Below are 14,974 nucleotides of genomic sequence, written 5' to 3'. Positions count from 1 at the left end.
AACCACTGACCCTTATTATCTACCCTGCCACTATGCTGTTCAGTCCTTACCATCTGCTTACTGCTCCTCCCTGCTGACCTCTGGGCATTGACATCTCTCCTGCCAACACACTCTAAGGATAACTGGCTTTCCCATCCACCCTATAGCTTCACCATGGACCTTTCCACCAAACCTAGAATTGAACACACCTAACCAATTAGAATGTGAGCTCCCTGAGAGGAGGGACTGTCTCATTTTTCTATTTTTATTACCAGTGTATTAGCAAAGTGGATAGGATAGAGTAAGTACTTAAGTTTTTTATTCACTAATTCATTCATTCATTCATACATGAAACAAAGGACTTCTGAGCAGATTCATTAGTCATCTGCTCTTACGCCATAACATAAAGTACTGGGACATGTAACATGTACGATAGAAGTTATATTTCTCTTATATCTTTGTGCACACAACATAGCTCAACACTATTTCTACAAATAGTAGAAAAAGGGAAACTATAAAAAGCATATATGAACATTTCTTGAATCCTCAACATCCCAAAAGGAAACATTTTTTCTTCAGAATACTAATGTAATGAAAAGTTTCAATTCCTTAATAATCCATGAGAGAAGTTAATAAAGTAATATATGGAGAGAAATGTGTTGCAACTTTAAAAATCATGAGAATGATTACATGTTAGCTAGGACTCTATAGCCAGGCATTCCACAGACTTTTCACAATTTATTTCTCAAACGATCATACAAGTTCATAGGTGGGAAGACTTTAGAAGTTAGTTGCTCCAAATCTCTAATTTGCTTAAAGAAACTGAAGTAGAGAGAGCTTTTAATCACTTACCAAAGGCTAAAACTTTTTCCCCCAAATTCTATGTTTCATGAACATTTGTTCCTATCTATTACTGTCCATTCAGGAGGAAAGAGAGGTGAGTGGGAGTTATCTAGCTTATTCTGATCAGGAGAGCAAGAAAATTCCTTCATGCCCCAGCTCAAAAGGAAGCCACAGAATTCCATTCATTTTGTCAACTATGTGTTATATGGAGGTAACAGGAAGACATAGGAGTTTACTGAATGGGGGGTGGGAGGGGGTGAAGGGGTATGTGACATGGTCAGACCTACATTTTAAGAAAATCGGCTTGGTAATTGTGCAGAGGATGAATGAGAAACAGACACCTGAGGCAGAGTTCAACCAGAAAGCTATTATAATAGTTAAGATGTTAAGAAAAAGATGAGATCTTGAACTAGGGTGATGGCTATGTGAGCAAAAAGAAGTAATATTACATAAATAAGACATAATGTGAAGGTAAAAATAACAAGATGGGGGTGGAGGAGGTGGGCGGAGAGTGATATGTGGAATGAGTGAGAGTATAGAATGGAGGATGATACCAAGGTTGCAAAATTAAATTACTGGGAGGATAGTGGTACCCTTAACATTGATAGAGAAATTGGATGAAGATGAGTTTGGGGGATAAAGACAGGAAAAAGAGATGAGTTCATATTTAGATAAGCTGTATTTGAGATGCCTATAAGAGATCTAGATGAAACTGTCAAAAGGGCACTTGGTGATACATGATGGAAGACCAGAAGAGATAAACTGAACCCATGGGAGCTGATGAGACCACCAAGAGAAGGAAAAAAGTGCCCAAGAACAACCCTGGAAGATACTACAGTTAGGAAGTATAACATAAATGATGAACTAGCAAAGGAAAGTGAGAAGGAACAGGTGAACACCCAGGAGGAGAACCAGGAAAGAGTAGTATTTTGATAATCTAACAGAGAGTATACAGGAAGAAAAAGTTATCAACAATGTCAAATGCTGCAGAGAGGTCAAGGAGGATCAAGATTGGGAAAGGCCATTAGATAAGACAATTAAGAGTTTACTGGTAACTGTGGAGAGGGCAATTTCAGCTGAATGTTCAGGTTGGGAAGCTAGATCACAGAGAGTTAGAAAAGCAAAAGTGGAAGTACCAGTTGATAGATTGTGAGTTCCTAGAGGGCAGGGATTGTTATTTACCTTTCTTTGTATGCCTAGCACTTAGCACAGTGCATGGTACATAGTAGGCATTTAATACATGCATATTGACTGAGTGACCAAATGCAGACAGATTTCCTAAGGGGTTCAGCGACAAAGCAGAAAATGGAAATATGAATATGTATGTATGTCCATATCTATTAAAATATCTACCTATACAGAGATGTATAGAGATATGTATATATGCATATATACACACAAATAGATATACATGGATATACAAATTTCTATCTCCATCCTCCCTTTTATAGGTAAACTCCTTAAGAAAGATGTCTCTCTTGTGTTTATACATAAATGTATGTATTCATATGAGATATATATACATACACACACATGCAATATGCATATACATATACTTTTTCTGTATGACTGTATAGTTCCATCCTTGCTTTTGTAGCTAAATTACTTTGAAAAGCATAAGTGGATATGTGTATGTACACACACACACACACACACACACACACACACACACACACAAGAAAGGAGGGATATTGAGGGTTTGGTTCGAGACCACTGAAAGAAAGAGAATATAGTAATATAGAAAGTCACACAAATTATTTGTTTTCCCACTGCATATAAAAGTTATGTTGACACTATACTGCAGTCTATTAAGTATGCAATAGTACTATGACTAAAAAATGCACATACCTTAACCTAAAAATATTTTATTGCTAAACAATGCTAACCATCATCTGAGCCTTCATTGAGTTGTAATCTTTTTACTAGTGAAGGGTCTTGCCTTGATGTTGATGGCTTTTGACTACTCAGAGGGGTGGTTTCTTAAGGTTGGGGTGACTATGGTAATTTCTTGAAATAAGACAACAATGAAATTTGCTGCATTGCTTGATTCTTCCTCTCAGATAAGATTTCTCTATGTCATATGATGCTGTTTGATAGTATATTACCCACAGTAGGACTTTGAAAATTGGAGTCAATCCTCTCAAACACTGCTGCTGATTTATCAACTAAGTTTATGTAATATTCTTCAATACTGTCATGTCTCAGAGAATAGGGAGGCCTAAGGAGAGGGAGAGAGACAGGAGAGTGGACCGTCAGAACACACGCAATGTTTATCAATTAAAATTCACCTTCTATGTAGGTGTGGTTCATGTAGCCCCAAAACAATTACAATAGTAGCATCAACAATTACAAATCAAAAATCATCATAACTTATTGGGAAAATAAGTTTAATGTAACGGTATATGTAGAACATATATCAGATTACATGCCATCTTGGTTGGGGGGAGAGGGGTGGAGAGGGAGAGGGAGAAAATTTGGAACTCAAAAACTTGTGGAACTGGAGTGTTGCAAACTAAAAAAATTAAATTAATTTTTTAAAAAAGGTATATCACAGCACATTGCAAGAAATGGAAATTATGCCTCTTCAAAAATGCATATAAATTATTCAATAGAAAGAGGAAAGCACCGATAGAGGGGTAAGAATAATGAAATCACTGATGTCACCTGTGACTTTGGAAGTGATGTACTGGTAGGGAAGTCTCTCAAAGCAAAGAAAAGCAGCTTGTAATGCATTTACAATAAAATAGTCACTTTTGTAAAAAAAAAATCATGACAACACATAATAATGAAAAAGTTCAAAATATTGCAAGAATTACCAAAATGTGACACAGAGACACAACGTGACCACATGCTGTTGGAAAAATGGCTCTGATAGACTTGTTCAACACAGAGTTGCCAGAAAGTTTCCTTTTATTGTTAAAAACAAAACAAAACAAAAAAAAAATCTGCAAAGCACAATAAAATGAAGTGCAATAAAACAAGTTATGGCAGTATATTATATTGTGTATGTACATATATATAGTGTGTGTATACATATACGTATGTGTGTATATGTATATCTCCTCCTTTTGTGGCTATACTCCTTAAGAAAGTTATATAAAGTGCTTTTAATGACTTATCCAAGAGCAAAAACTTTTTCTCCAACTTCCTTGTTTCATGAATCTTTGCTCCTTTCTATCACTGTCTATCACTGAGGCAGCAAAGGTGTGTGTGGGTATCTCTTTCTCTGTACATCTCTCTCTGTATACACACACAGTAAATATATGCAGAGTTTCCAGCCCACAGACAGTGAGGGGATCAAACAACTAGTCTGAAGGAGACTAAAGTGGTCTCTTTGCTAACACTAAGGCAGGACTCTGTTGTTTTGCTCATATTTAGATCTGGGTTGCAGTCTTAGGTGGAAGTCCCAGGGCCAGGAAGAGCACTAGCACACCAGAGCTTGCAACTAGAGTGGAGTGTGGGCCCTTGTCACAGTCGCAGAGCAAAAAAGAGTGCTTGTTGTCACTCACAGACCAAACATAGGCCAAGAAAGTGGTAAAAAAAAGTCTTCTAAAATCATACCACCATGAAAGAACCGAAAACTTACAGTTCCTGAGAAGCACCTTTGAGAATAGCTACACAAAACCCCTGAAGGTTGGGACAGTGCTCCCTCTACCCTGGAAGCGGAGCCCTACTTTAACAAACAGCTAAAACTAAAGAAATAGGCTGGAAAAATGAGGAAACGACAGAAAATAATTCTGACCATAGAAAGCTACTATGGTGACAAGAAAAATCAAACACACACTGAGAAAATAACAAAATCAAAGCTCCTATATCCAAAACCTCCAAGAAAAATATGAATTGGTCTCAGGCCATGGAAGACTTCAAAAAGGATTTTGAAAATCAAGTAGGAGAAGGAGAAGAAAAATTGGGAAGAGAAATGATAGCCATGCAAGAATATCACAAGAAACAGGTCAACAGCTTGGTAAAGGAGATACCAAAAAAAAAAAAAAAACATTGAAGAAAGTAACAACTTAGAAAACAGACAAGGCCAAATGGTAAAAGAGGTACAAAAAGCAAAAGAGAAGAATGCCGCGAAAAGCAGAATTGGCCAAATAGAAAAAAAAGCACAAAAATTCTCTAGAAAAAAAACTCCTTAAAAAGTACAATTGGCCAAATGGAAAAGGAGGTCCAAAAGCTCACTGAAAAAAATAATTCCTTAAAAATGAGAATGGAGCAAATGGAAGCTAATGACTTTATGAAAAATCGAGAAGCAATAAAACAAAATCAAAGGAATGAAAAAATAGAAGACAATGTGAAATATCTCACTGGAACAACAACTAACCTAGAAAATAGATTCAGGAGATATAATTTAAAAATAAGTAGACTACCTGAAAGTCATGATCAAAAAAAAGAGCCTAGAAATCACCTTTCAAAATATTATCAAGGAAAACTGTCCTGATATTCTAGAATATCAAAACAGAAATTGAAAGAATACATCCATCACTTCCTGAAAAAGATCCCAAAATGAAAACTGCCAGGAATATTGCATCCAAATTTCAAAGTTCCCAGGTCAAGGAGAAAATATTGCAAGCAGCCAGAAACAATTTAAGTATCATGGAGCCACAGTCAACATAACACAAGATTTAGCAGCTTCTACATTAAAGGATTGGAGGGACTGGAGTATAATATTCTAGAGGGTAAAGGATCTAGGATTAAAACCAAAAATCACTTACTCGGCAAAACTGAATACAATCCTTCACTGGGAAAAATGGACATTCAATGAAATAGAGGACTTTCAAACATTCTTGATGAAAAGACCAGAGCTGAATAGAAAATATGACTTTCAAATACAAAATTCAAGAGAAACATAAAAAGGTAAATGGAAAAGGGAAATCATTAAGTTAAACTATTTACATTCCAACATGGGAAGATGATGCTTGTAATTCATAAAAATTTTCTCATTATTAGGACAGTAAGAAGGAGTATATACAGACAAAATACACAGTTGTGAGTTGAATATGAAGGCATGATATCTAAAAAAATAAATTAAGGAGTGAAAGACGATATGCTGGGAGAAAGAGAAAGGGAAAGGAAGAATGGAGCAAATTATCTTACATAGAAGAGGCAAAGGAAAAACCTTTTACAGTGGAGGCGAAGAGGGGGAAAGATGAGGCAGAGTGAGTGAACTTTACTCTCATCAGAATTGTCTCAAAGTGGTAATAACATACACACTCAATTGGGTATAGAAATCTCTCTTACCCTACAAGAAAGCAGGAAAAGAAGGGGATGGGGGGGGGGGAGTGGGAAGGGAATAAAAGGGGATAGAAAGGAGGTCAAATGAGGAAAGGAGGTAATCAGAAGCAAAACACATTTGAGGAGGGACAAGATGAAAAGAGAGAGAAAATAGAATAAACAAAGGGTAGGAAATAGAATTGAGCAAAATACAGTTAGTAATAGTAACTGTGAAAAAAATTTTGAAGCAAGTTTCTCTGATAAAGGCGGAGCCAAGATGGCTGCATGTAGGCAGCGTCTTACCGGAGCTCTCTCACAAGGTCTGTCAGATTCCCATAAAAAAGTGAATTTGAGCAGATTTGAGAGAGTCATAAACCGCGAGCAGTCTCCGTGGGGCAAATTTCTGAGCCGGAAGAGTCTGAAAGGCTGAAGACACGAATCTGTAGGCTGGGAGAGTGCTCGGCGGCGGAGCTGCTCCAGACCAAAGCAGAAGCAGCTGGCCAGGAAATCCACGTGGGAGACAGGCTGGGAGAAAGCTGGGCGCCCGAAACCAGCGGAGATCCCCAGGCCTCCCAACACAGGACACCAGTCTGTGGAAGCCACGAGAGGCAGCGCAACGCCACCGGCCGGGAAAATACCCACTCCTGACGCTTGCAGCCCAGAAACTCGGCTTCTTGAACTTCCGGGAGACACAATGGCCAGATAAATGGCTCTAATCCCTCCCCCCCTCACCCAGAGAATTCCTCGGGGAAAAAAAAGAAAGCTGAAACAGAGGAGAAAGTAGTGGGGCCTCACAGGACAAATAGTAGAAGCTCATTAGTCCCAGAGGGGCAGAGTCGGCAGGGGTCAACACCAGGAGCCCAGACGTAATCTTGCTTCCCCAGGGGAAGTGCCAGAGATCAGCTCAAACAACAAACACCTGAGACCACTGTTGAAAAGCAAGTGCTGGAGAGCACCCATAGTGAGTGAGATGCCAGGGAGCCAGACCCCTCCCCTCACCTCAGGAAACTGAAGGCTATAATTCTAGACTCAAAACCCCCAGAATAAGAAAGCTGGGACAGAGAGCCCTGAGGCCCAAAGGTAGAAATTCGTTGTAACGCCAGGAAAAGGCAAAACAACAAATGTGAAGAAGAATACAAAAAAACCGAGGACAATAGATTCTTTTTATGGAGACAGGCAGGATCAAAATATCAATATGGAAGAGGACAGCAATGACACTATAAACGTGTCTGATACCTCAAAAGGTAATACGAACTGGTCTCCAGCCCAAAAAGCATTGCTGGAAGAGCTAAAGGAGGATTTTAAAAAGCAAATTAGGGAGCTAAAAGAAGACGAAATCAAGTCCCTAAAGAATAAAATTGGTGAAATGGTTACAGAGATATAGAATCTAAAGAGAGAAAATGACACCTTGAGATGTAAAATCAACCAATTAGCAAAGGAGACTCAAAAGCAAAATGAAAACACTAATTCATTAAAAATTAGAGTTGAGCAAGTGGAAGCTAATGACTCTATGAAGCACCAGGAAGTAGTAAAGCAAAATGTTAACAATGAAAAAATAGAAAAAAATGGGAAATATCTGATTGGGAAAACAACTGACTGGAAAATAGATCCAGGAGAGACAATTTAAGAGTTATTGGTCCACGATGAAATCCACGATGAAAAAAGGAGCCTTGACAGTATCTTTGAAGAAATTATCAAAGACAACTGCCCAGAGGTCCTAGAACCAGAGAGCAAAATAGTCATTGAAAGAATTCACCGATCACCCCCTAAAAGAGATCCCGAACTGAAAACACCAAGAAATATTAGAGTCAAATTTCAGAACTATAAACTCAAGGAGAAAATACAGCAAGCAGCCAAAAAGAAGCAATTCAAATATCGTGGAACTACAGTCAGGATCACGCAGGATCTCTCAGCTTCCACATTAACAGACAGAAGAAACTGGAATATGATATTCCGAAGGGCAAAGGAGCTGGGACTACAACCAAGGATCAACTACCCAGTAAAACTAAGCATAATTTTTCAGGCAAGGCGATGGACATTCAATGAAATAAGGGAATTCCAGACCTTCCTGATGAAAAGGCCAGAACACAATGGAAAATTTGATCTCCAAATACAAAACTCAAGAGAGACATAAAAAGGTAACCAGGGGGGAAAACCCCACAAACCTTATTAACCAATAAGGGCAGCTTGTTTACATCTTTATGTGGGATTATATCATCTTATGTATGTTTTATATACATATATATATATATATATATATATATATATACACACACACATATAAAAGTCAGTCTTGAGAATGGTACAGCTATTATGAAAATTAAAAGGGATATACATAGGTTGTGAATGCCTGTATAAATTAACTGATGTAAAGATATAAAATATAAGTAAGAGATATAAAGGGAGGGCTATGAGAGGAGGGGTAAGGAGGTAGTAGAAAAGGGTAAATTACACCAAATGAAGTGGCACAAAAACATATTATAGTAGAGGGAAAGAAGGGAGGGAGAAGAGCAGTATTTGAGCTTTACTTCATCTGATCTAGTTCAAGAAGGGAATAAAATACCCTGATAAGTTTAGAAATCTAACTTGTCCTACAGGAAGTAGGAGGGGAAGGGGGAGAAAGGGAGAAGGGGGGATCAGAAGGGAGAGGAGAAGTAGCAAGTGGGAAATGGTAAGATAAGGGAAGGGAATAAAGAGGGAGGGTAAACTGAGGAAGTCAGCGGTCAAAAGCAAAACTTTGTTGAGGAGAAGGGGAAAGGGAGAAATAAAAGCATAAACAGGGGGAACTAGGATGGAGAAAAAGACACAGATAGAAATCATAACTCTATGCAGGGGATGAACATTCTCATAAAACAGAAGCAGATAGCAGAATGGATTAAAAACCATAATCCTACAATATGCTGCTTACAAGAAACGCATTTGAAACAGGGGGATACACATAGGGTAAAGGTAAAAGGCTGGAGTAAAATATATTGTGCCTCAGCTAAAGTAAAAAAAGCAGGTGTAGCAATCCTAATCTCAGACAAAGCAAAAGTAAAGATAGATTTAATTAAAAGAGATAAGGAAGGACATTATATCCTGCTAAAAGGCACCATAAAAAATGAAGCAATATCATTGCTTAACATATATGCACCAAGTGGTAAGGCATACAAATTCTTAAAGGAGAGGTTAAGGGACTTACAGGAAGAAATAGAAAGCAAAACTATAATACTGGGAGACCTCAACCTGCCCCTTTCTGAACTTGATAAATCTAACCTCAAAATAAAAAGTTAAGTGAAGAAAAAAGTTAAGGAGGTAAACAGAATATTAGAAAAGGCACATATGATAGACCTCTGGAGAAAACTGAATGGGGATAAAAAGGAATATACTTTCTTCTCAAAAGTACATGGCACATGTCTGTGGCTGTGCACAACGTTCTCCTGGCTCTGCTCCGCTCACTCAGCATTATGTCGTGTAGGTTTTTCCAGGTTGTTATGAAGTCTGCATCATCCCCATTTCTTATGGCACAATAGTATTCCATCACCTTCATATACCACAGCTTGTTCAGCCATTCCCCAATTGATGGGCATCCCTTTGCTTTCCAATTCTTGGCTACCACAAAGAGAGCTGCTATAAATATTCTTGTACATATGGGTCCTTTTCCCGCTTGCGTGATTTCTTTGGGATACAACCCTAGAAGTGGTATTACTGGGTCAAAGGGTATGAACATTTCTATAGCCCTTTGGGCATAGTTCCAAATTGCTCTTCAAAATGACTGCATCAGTTCACAACTCCCCCAGCAATGTAACAATGTTCCAATTTCCCCACATCCTTTCCAGCATTTATCATTTTCTTGTTTTGTTATTTTAGCCAATCTGACAGGAGAGATGTGGTATCTAAGAGTTGTTTTGATTTGCATTTCTCTAATCAGTAGTGATCCAGAGCATTTTTTCATATGCCTACAGATATCTTTAATTTCTTCCTCCGAAAACTGCCTGTTCATATCCTTTGACCATTTCTCAATTGGGGAATGGCTTGTATTCCTATATATTTGGCTCAGTTCCCTGTATATTTTAGAAATGAGGCCTTTATCAGAGATACTAGTTGCAAAGATTTTCTCCCAATTTTCTGCTTCCCTCCTAATTTTTGTTGCATTGGCTTTTTTTGTACAAAAACATTTCAATTTGACATAATCAAAATTATCCATTTTGCATTTTGTAATGCTCTCTATCTCTTGTTGGGTCATGAATTCCAGGACCAACCCTGACATACTGCGCTTCTCTCAGCAACCTAAAGGGGCAAGGACAACTCCAGGGGACTCACGATGGAGAATGCTATCTTCATTCAGAGAAAGAACTGCGAAGTTTGAATACAGACTGAGGCACACTACTACATGCTCGCCTTTTCTGCTTCTCTTTTGTTTTTGGTTTTGGGGTTTTTTTTTTTGGTTTTTTTTTTTTGGTTCTGTTTCTTCTTTCTCATGATTCATTCCATTGGTCAAAATTCTTCTCCACGACTTGACTAGAGCATAAATTAATTCAATGCGAAGTTATACATGACAGTTATATGAGACTTCATGCCGTCTTGGGGAGGGAGGGGGGAGGGAGGGGAGAAAAACTGGAACTCAAAACTATGTAGAACTGTGTGTGGTAAACTAAAAATAAATAAAAAATAAATAAAAAAAAAAAAAGTACATGGCACATACTCAAAAATTGACCATGTACTAGGGCATAAAAACCCCACAATCCAGTGCAGAAAAGCAGAAGTAGTCGAAGCATCCTTTTCAGATCATGATGCAATAAGAATCATTTTTAATAAAGAACCATGGAAAAATAAGCTAAAAACTAATTGGAAACTAAATAATTTAATTCTAAAGAATGAGTGGGCCAAAGAACAAATCAGAGAAACAATTAATAACTTCATTCAAGGGAATGACAATAATGAAACAACATACCAAAACTTACGGGATACAGCAAAAGCAGTTCTTAGGGGAAGTTTTATATCCCTAAATGCCTACATGAATAAAATAGGGAAAATGGAAATCAATGATTTGGGCATACAGCTGAAAAAGCTAGAAAAAGAGCAAATTGAAAACCCCCAATTAAATACCAAATTAGAAATATTGAAAATCAAAGGAGAGAGTAATAAAATTGAAACCAAGAAAACTATTGAATTAATAAATAAAACAAAGAGCTGGTTTTATGAAAAAAACAATAAAATTGATAAACCTTTGGCCAATTTGATTAAAAAAAAGAAAGAAGAAAATCAAATTACCAGTATCAAAAATGAAAATGGTGAGGTCACGTCTAATGAAGAGGAAATCAAAACAACAATTAGGAATTATTTTGCCCAACTGTATGCCCATAAATTTGACAACCTTAGAGATATGGATGAATATCTACAAAAACATAAACTGCCCAGGTTAACAGAAAAGGAAGTAAAATTTCTAAATAACCCCATCTCAGAAACAGAAATTGAGCATGCCATCAATGAACTCCCTAGGAAAAAATCTCCAGGGCCAGATGGTTTTACATGTGAATTCTATCAAACATTTAAAGAACAACTAATTCCAATACTTTGTAGACTATTTGGGAAAATAGGTGAAGAAGGAGTCCTACCAAATTCTTTTTATGACACAAAAACGGTACTAATACCCAAACCAGGTAGAGTCAAAACAGAGAAAGAAAATTAAAAACCAATTTCTCTAATGAATATTGATGCAAAAATTTTAAATAAAATATTAGCAAAAAGATTGCACCAACTCATCACGAGAATAATACACTATGACCAGGTAGAATTTATTCCAGGAATGCAAGGCTGGTTCAATATTAGGAAAACTATTAGCATAATTGACCATATCAACAACAAAATTAGCAGAAACCATATGATCATCTCAATAGACGCAGAAAAAGCCTTTGACAAAGTACAACACCCATTCCTATTAAAAACACTAGAAAGCATAGGAATAAATGGAACCTTCCTTAAAATTATAAATAGCATCTACCTAAAACCATTGACAAGCATTGTTTGTAACAGGGATAAGCTAGATGTATTCCCAATACGATCAGGGGTGAAACAAGGATGTCCATTATCACCCCTATTATTCAATTTGGTACTAGAAACGTTAGCTGTAGCAATAAGAGAAGAAAAAGAAATTGAAGGAATTAGAATAGGAAAAGAAGAAACTAAATTATCACTTTTTGCAGATGATATGATGATTTATTTAGAGAATCCTAGAGAATCAAGTAAAAAACTACTTGAAATAATAAACAACTTTAGCAAAGTTGCAGGATATAAAATAAACCCACATAAATCCTCAGCATTCCTATACATTACTGACAAAGCCCAACAGCAAGAGACAGAAAGAGAAATCCCATTCCAAGTTACTGTAGACACTATAAAATATTTGGGAGTCTATTTGCCAAGACAAACCCAGGGCCTATATGAACATAACTATGACACACTTTTCACGTGAATAAAATCAGATCTAAATAAATGGAAAAATATCAGTTGCTCATGGTTGGGCCGAGCTAATATAATAAAAATGACAATTTTACCTAAATTAATCTATCTATTCAGTGCCTGCCATACCAATCGAACTACCAAAAAATTATTTTACTGAGCTGGACAAAATAATAACAAAATTCATCTGGAAAAACAAGAGGTCTAGAACATCTGGGGTATTAATGAAAAGAAATGCTAGAGAAGGTGGCCTAGCCATACCAGGTATTAAACTGTACCATAGAGCAGCAGTCATCAAAACTGCCTGGTACTGGTTAAGAAACAGGGGTGTGGATCAGTGGAATAGGATAGGTACACAAGTAGGAGAAATCAACAAATTTAGCAATCTACTCTTTGATAAACCCAAAGAGGCCAGCTTCTGGGCTAAGAATTCACTATTTCACAAAAACTGTTGGGAAAATTGGAAAATGGTAGGGCAGAAACTGGGCATAGACCAATATCTTACACCGTATACCAAATTAAAGTCAAAATGGGTTCATGCTTCAGGAGTAAAATCTGATACTATAAGTAATTTGGGAAAGCAAGGAATAGTTTACTTATCAGATTTATGGAAAAGTAAAGAATTCATGACCCAACAAGAGATAGAGAGCATTACAAAATGCAAAATGGATAATTTTGATTATGTTAAATTGAAAGGTTTTTGTACAAAAAAAGCCAATGCAACAAAAATTAGGAGGGAAGCAGAAAATTGGGAGAAAATCTTTGCAACTAGTATCTCTGATAAAGGCCTCATTTCTAAAATATACAGGGAACGGAGCCAAATATATAGGAATACAAGCTATTCCCCAATTGAGAAATGGTCAAAGGATATGAACAGGCAGTTTTCAGAGGAAGAAATTAAAGATATCTATAGTCATATGAAAAAAATGCGCTGAATCACTACTGATTAGAGAAATGCAAATTGAAACAACTCTTAGGTACCACATCTCTCCTGTCAGATTGGCTAAAATAACAAAGCAGGAAAATGATAAATGCTGGAAAGGATGTGGGGAAATTGGAACATTGTTACATTGCTGGGGGAGTTGTGAGATGATGCAGCCATTTTGGAGTGCAATCTGGAACTATGCCCAAAGGGCTATAAAAATGTTCATACCCTTTGACCCAGCAATACCACTTCTCGGGTTGTATCCCAAAGAAATCACACAAGCGGGAAAAGGACCCATATGTACAAGGATATTTATAGCAGCTCTCTTTGTGGTAGCCAAGAATTGGAAAGCAAAGGGATGCCCATCAATTGGGGAATGGCTGAACAAGCTGTGGTATATGAAGGTGATGGAATACTATTGTGCCATAAGAAATGGGGATGATGCAGACTTCATAACAACCTGGAAAAACCTACACGACATAATGCTGAGTGAGCGGAGCAGAGCCAGGAGAACGTTGTGCACAGCCACAGATATGTGGATTCTGTGAGGACCAACCCTGACATACTGCGCTTCTCTCAGCAACCTAAAGGGGCAAGGACAACTCCAGGGGACTCACGATGGAGAATGCTATCTTCATTCAGAGAAAGAACTGCGAAGTTTGAATACAGACTGAGGCACACTACTACATGCTCGCCTTTTCTGCTTCTCTTTTGTTTTTGGTTTTGGGGTTTTTTTTTTGTTTTTTTTTTTTTGGTTCTGTTTCTTCTTTCTCATGATTCATTCCATTGGTCAAAATTCTTCTCCACGACTTGACTAGAGCATAAATTAATTCAATGCGAAGTTATACATGACAGTTATATGAGACTTCATGCCGTCTTGGGGAGGGAGGGGGGAGGGAGGGGAGAAAAACTGGAACTCAAAACTATGTAGAACCGTGTGTGGTAAACTAAAAATAAATAAAAAATAAATTAAAAAAAAAAAAAAAAAAAAAAAAGAAATGGGGATGATAGGGACTTCGTAACAACCTGGAAAAACCTACATGACATAATGCTGAGTGAGTGCAGCAGAGCCAGGAGAACACTGTACACAACCACAGATATATGGATTCCGTGAGGACCAACCCTGACATACTTCGCTCTTCTCAGCAACGTAAGGTGCAAGGACAACTCCAGGGGACTCAAGATGGAGAATGCTATCTTCATCCAGAGAAAGAACTGTGAAGTCTGAATGCAGATTGAGGCACACTTCATGCTCGCCTTTTTTCTTCTCTTTTGTTTTTGTTTTTGGGGTTGTTTTTTTTTATTGATTCTGTCTCTTCTTTCTCATGATTCACTCCATTGGTCATAATTCTTCTCCACAACTTGACTAGTGTATAAATTAATTCAATGCGAAGTTATACATGGTAGCTATATGAGATTCCATGCCGTCTTGGGGAGGGATGAGGGGAGGGAGGGGAGAAAATTTGGAACTCAAAATTATGTAGAATCGTGTGTGGTAAACTAAAACTAAAAATAAATAAATATTATTATTTCCTTAGAAATTAGGCAAAAGAAAAAAAAAGTTTCTCTGAT

The 14,974-nt window shown here is 37.3% G+C and overlaps 1 protein-coding gene across 2 annotated transcripts in view; it reads right to left on the bottom strand.

Annotated features, from left to right (window-relative positions):
* Nucleotides 1-14,974, bottom strand: part of BABAM2 (BRISC and BRCA1 A complex member 2) — a 597,459-nt gene that overhangs the window by 447,312 nt on the left and 135,173 nt on the right. The window lies entirely within an intron of this gene.

Source organism: Trichosurus vulpecula, chromosome 3 (genome assembly GCF_011100635.1).
Source record: "Trichosurus vulpecula isolate mTriVul1 chromosome 3, mTriVul1.pri, whole genome shotgun sequence".
Lineage (NCBI taxonomy): Eukaryota > Metazoa > Chordata > Mammalia > Diprotodontia > Phalangeridae > Trichosurus > Trichosurus vulpecula.
Note: the sequence above shows the minus strand (reverse complement) of the source record. Positions and strands in the feature narration are given on the sequence as shown.